The sequence below is a fragment of the Octodon degus genome, unplaced genomic scaffold (assembly GCF_000260255.1).
Source record: "Octodon degus isolate 3935 unplaced genomic scaffold, OctDeg1.0 scaffold00080, whole genome shotgun sequence".
Taxonomy (NCBI): Eukaryota; Metazoa; Chordata; class Mammalia; order Rodentia; family Octodontidae; genus Octodon; species Octodon degus.
The window spans coordinates 6638047-6643854 of NW_004524656.1; the positions used below are offsets into that span (position 1 = coordinate 6638047).

Sequence of the window (5808 nt, forward strand, 5' to 3'; positions counted from 1 at the left end):
AGAAAGAAGAAAGAAAGAAAGAAAGAAAGAAAGAAAGAAAGAAAGAAAGAAAGAAGAAAGAAGGAGGGAAGAAAGAAAGAAAGAAAAAAGATTGATGGAGAAATAAAATATTTGCACAACAAAGAGTATCTGAGGAAATCATGAACAGCAAACCAGCACTCCAAAATGTTCTGAATGAGATTCATGGAGATGATAAGAGTTATAACTCCACGAACGCTAACAGAATGCATCTCCTAGGTAAGGCAAGCCGTTAAACAGGGGACGGGTGCAACTGGGAAATAACGTGACAAAAACGAGTCGTTACATATCAGTTATAACCATCAACATTATTTTATTTATTTATTTATTTATTTATTCAGTTTCTGTATTTTAGGGAAGGGTCTACAGGGTGTTCAGGGTCTCACTACTAGATCTGACTCTTACTGATCCGCCTGTTTACAGCCACCCAAGAGCTGGGATTACAGGCATGTGCCACCATGCCCAGCCTCAGTTGCCATCTCAGCAAGCTCCTGGGGGCAGGGCCGGCACTACAGACCTGGGGATCGAACCCCCAGCCCCTGCACCTGCTTGCAGGTGCTTTAATTCGCTGAGCTATTTGGCTGGTCCTACCATCAACATTAATGGTCTCAGTTTATCAATCAAAGGAAACAGACAAGTGGAATGGATCAAGAAGCAAGAATGCCATCCAGGGCCGGAGAACTAACTCAGTAGAATAAGTGCATGCCTGGCAAGCACAAGGTCCTGAGTTCAATCCCTAGTACCGGAAAAAAAAGTATGCCATCCTCCCAAATCAGATGGCATTAAACATTCTAACAGCAGCACAAGGGGGTAAACTGTAAAAGCTGAATGTTGTGTGAGCTCAAGGCCAGCCTGAACTGCATACCAAGACCCTGTTTCAAAAAGACAAAAAGATAGATAGATAGATAGATAGATAGATAGATAGATAGATAGATAGAGTCACCTAATTAGGAATGAAAATAAAGAAATCACAACAGACTGCAGAAATACCTACTCAATACCTATTTAGAGACCCTGTATTCTAATAAGATAGAAAACACAGAAGAAATAGTCAGATTTCTAGATATGAATTACCAAAGTTGTATCAAGAAGGAATATGGGCTTGCCAGACAGCTCAGCCAACTAAAGTGCCTGCTTAGGCAGAGGGGGGTGGCTGGGGTTCGATCCCTGGCCTGCCGCCGGCCCTGCCCCTGGGGCACGCTGAGACAGCAATTGAGACTTGGGGTGGCGGCACATGCTGTAATCCCAGCACTTGGGAGGCTGAAGACAGGAGAATCACTATAAGTCTGATCTGTGTAGTGAGACCCTGTGGGACCCTGCCCTAAATACATTAAAAAAGAAGGTATAAAAAGCCTAAATAAACCAGTATCAGTCAATATAATTGAAAATGTAATTAAAAATCTACCATCAAAGAAAATCCCAGTTCATGGTGGATTCACTGCTGAATTCTACAAGAAATTTAGAGAAAACCTAAAGTCACTACTTCGGAGACTCCTTAATGAACTTGGAAGGGAATCAATACTCCCAGATTCATTCTTGGAGGTATTGCTCTAATATCAAAACCAGAGAAGGATCCAACCAAAAAAGAGAACTACAGTTCAGTCTCCCTAATGAACACAGATGCAAAACTATTCAATAAGATCCTGGCAAATACAACGCAGCAAATCATCCAGAATGATATATAAGGACCAGCGAGATAGCTCAGCTGACTAAAGCACCTGCCTAGGCAAGTGCAGGGACTGCAGTTTGATCCCTGGCACCACACGCTGTGCCAGTCCCGCTCTTAGAGCGGGCTGAGCCAGCCAGAGTACAGGCATAGTGGTGCACACCTGTAATCCCAGCTCTTGGGAGACTGAGACAGGAGGATTGTTTCAACCAGCCTGGGGGAAGTTTAGACCAGCCTGGGCTGCAAAGTGAGCTCAAGGCCAGCCTGAACTTCAGAGTGAGACCCTGTCTCAAAAAAAAAAAAAAAAAAAGAAAAAGAAAAAGAAAAAAAGATATACCATGATCAAATATGATTCATCCCAGGGATGCCGGGATGGTTCACCATACCCAAATTAATAAATGTAATACATCATATTAACACAGTCAAGGACAAAAACAATAGGATCATCTCAATAGATGCAGAAAAAGTGTTTGATAAAGTCCAATACCCATTCATGATAAAAACCCTACAGAAAATTGTAATAGAATAGAAGGTCCTTATCTCAATCTGATAAAAGCCATCTTGAGCTGGGCGTGGTGGGGCATGCCTGTGATCCCAGCACTTGGGAGGCTAAGGCAAGAAGAACTGAGGCAGCAGGATTGTTACAAGGTCAAGACCAATCTGGGCTACAAAGGGAGCTCAAGGCCAGCTTGCACTGAGTAGTGAGACCCTGTCTCAAAAAGACAAAAAAGAAAAAGGCATCTATGACAACGAATAGCTAGTATCATACTTAATGGATGAACTCTGAAAGCTTTCATTCTAAAATCAGCAACAAGACAAGGATGTTCATTGTTAACATTAGACAAGAGAAAGAAATAAATAAGGAAAGCAATAATTTGTTATTATTCACAGATGACATTGTAGTCTACCTAGAAGACCCCAAAAACTCCACCAAAAGATTTCTAGATTTCATAATTAAATTCAGTTGCATAGCTGGATATTAAGTGAACACTTAAAAATCAGTAGTATTCCTGAACACGAGGACGAATAACAAATTCACCAAGAGTGAAATTAGGGAAACAACACCTTTCACAACAGTATGTAAAAATGAAATATTTAGTAATTCATCTAATGAATGAAGTAAGAAGATCTCTACATTGAAAACTACAGGGGCTGGTGAGATGGCTCGGTGGTCTAAAGCGCCTACTTGGAACAAGCTTAGCAAAGCACAGGGACCGCAGTTCAATCCTCCAGCACCACATGCCAGCCAGCCCCGCCCCCTGGTGGGCTGAGCTGGCCACACACACACACACACACACACACACACACACACACATAAATAAATAAACTTAAAAAAGAAAAGAAAACTACAGTACTCTGAAAAAGGAGATTGAAGAATACACCAGAAAATGGAACGATATCTCTTGCTCTTGAGTAGGAAGAACCAATAGAGTGCTGAGTGTGGTGGTGCACACCTGTAATCCCAGCACTTAGGAGGCTGAGGCAGGAGGATCACTGCCAATTCAAGACCAGCTTGGGCTACAAAGTGAGCTCAAGTCCAGCCTGAACTGCATGATGAGATCCTGTCTCAAAGAGACAAACAAAACAAAACAAAACCCTGAACCAATATAGTGAAAATGGGCATAATTCCATACTTATTATGCAGATATAATGCAATCCCAATCAAAATACCAATAGCATTAATCATAGAATTAGAGAAAATAATCCTAAAATTCACTTGGAACCAGAAAAGACCTAAAATAGCAAAGGCAATCCTGGACAACAAAGGCAAGGTGAGGGGCATCACAAATCCCTGACTTGAAATTATATTACAAGCTGGGCATGGTGGCCCATGCCTGTAATCCCAGCACTCAGGAGGCTGAGGCAGGAGGATCACTGCCAGTTCAAGACCAGCCAGAGCTACAAAGTGAGCTCAAGGCCTACTTGCTTGGACTGCGTAGCAAGATCCTGTCGAAAGCAAGCGAGAGAGAAAGAGAGAGAGAGAGAGAGAGAGAGAGAGAGAGAGAGAGAGAGAGAGAAATTATATTACAAATCTACTGTGATAAAAAAAAAAAAACAGCATGATACTGCCCCAAAAAACAGATCTGAGAATCAATAGAACAGATTAAAAGATGCAGAAAATATAAGGTTTCTTCCTTTGGCATGAAAGAGAAGTCTGAGAAAAAGAAGTGTTTTTCTGCAGCCCAGGAGGGTCCTTCCCAGAGCAGGCAGGCCAGCAAAGAATTTATCAGGCTGGGTTGGGGGCGGAGCTTCTCTGGCCCACACAGTATCCTACCAGGTGCTGATGGGGAGGACTTGGTGCCCACCTGGGAAAACAGAGGAGGTTCACAGTTAACCCGGGAGAAGAAGGTGGACATCAGCCTAGGATGGGCTCAGCCTTGGTTCTGGGATCCCCAGGCCAGGTGGACTCGCTGCCATGATGACAGCGTGGGCCGCTGCCTGGGCGCAGACCCATCAAAAACAGCTCCAAACACACCCAGCCGCCTTATCTTTGACAAGGAGCCAAACACCTTCACTGGACTGAAGATCACCTCTTTGATACCAGTGCTGGAAAAACTGGCTTTTCACATGCCAAAGACTGGACCCAAATCTGCACACTAAACTAAAATCAAAGTGGACCAAATATCTAAATATTGAAACAGAAACACTAATTTGCTAGAAGATGGAAGAACTCTTGAAGACATGGGTGGAGGCCAAGCACCTTATAAGCAAACCTCAGCCGTGCAGGAGCTGTCACAAAGGACCAACAGCTGGATCTCATCTCATTAAAAGGCTTTTGCGCAGCAAGAGAAACCACCAATAGAGTCAAGAAGCAAGCCACAGTGTGCGGAAGACTTTTTGCAACTGTTCCTAAAAGGACTAATTTCTAGACTATAAAGACTTCAAAAATTCAGACTCCTCCCAATTTAAAGATCCAATCCAGGGGCTGGGGTTATAGCTCAGTGGCACAGGGGCCTGCCTGGCAAGCACAAGTCCTGAGTTCAGTCCCTGGTACAAACAAACAAACAAAGCAAAGACCCAATCCATGAACATCTGAAATGAGCAGACACTTCTCAGATGAAGAAATGGAAGCAATAATGAAAATTGTTCACCGCAGGAGCGTGACGGAGGCTGTCGATTCCTTTCGAAGGCTCCCTGAGCTCGCCAGCTAGACAAGATGAGCAAAGCTCACACTCCCGAGCTGAAAAAATTTATGGACAAGAGGTTGTCATTGAAATTGAATGGTGGCAGACATGTCCAAGGAATACTGCAAGGATTTGATCCCTTCATGAATCTTGTGATAAATGAATGTGTGGAATGGCAACTAGTGGTGACAGAATGACACTGGAATGGCGGTAATACAAGGAAATAGTATCATCATGTTGGAAGCCTTGGAACGAGTTTAAATATTTATTTATTTATTTATTTTGGCGGAACCGGGGATTGAACTCAGGCCCTTGCGCTTGCCAGGGAAGCACTTATTCCACTGAGCCATCTCCCCGACCCCCAGGAACAAGTTTAAGTAATGACTGCTCAGCAGAAAAATTCACGCCCCTCCTTCAAGTGCTACTTTCAGTGACTGAAGATTGGGTCATACACATTTTCATATATTACATTTTTGTTAAATAAACTGTTGTAAAAGTAAAAAAAAAAAAAGAAAAGAAAAGAAAAAGAAAGAAACAAAGAAAATTGTTCAACAATATGGTCATCTGAGAGACACAAATTAAAACATTGCTGAGATTCTATTTCACTCCAAAAAGAATTATCAAGACACCCATCGTTAACAATTGCTGCAGGAGCTGTGAGGAAAAAGGAACTCTTTTCTCCTGTTGGTGGGAGTGTCAAAAAACTAGGTCTAGAAGTCCCATTTGGCCCAGCTATTGCCCTTCTGGGTAAAGAATTAAAAGCTCCAGACCACAGTGACATACGTGCACCACAGTGACATACATGCACCTGTGTTTATAGCAGCATGGTTTGTAATAGCTAAATCTTGGAAAAATCCCAGATATCCATCAACTAATGAATGCATAAAGAAGATGTGAGTTTTTGTATATAGTGGAGTACTATACTGCCATAAAGAAGGATAAACTTGAGACATTGCTACCTAAGTGGATACATCTTGAGGACATACACTTAAGTAAAAT

General features: G+C 42.5%; 1 pseudogene; it reads left to right on the plus strand.

Annotated features, from left to right (window-relative positions):
* The first annotated feature begins 4841 nt into the window (after positions 1–4841).
* Positions 4842–5070, plus strand: LOC111818121 (annotated as a pseudogene).
* The last annotated feature ends 738 nt before the right edge of the window (positions 5071–5808 follow it).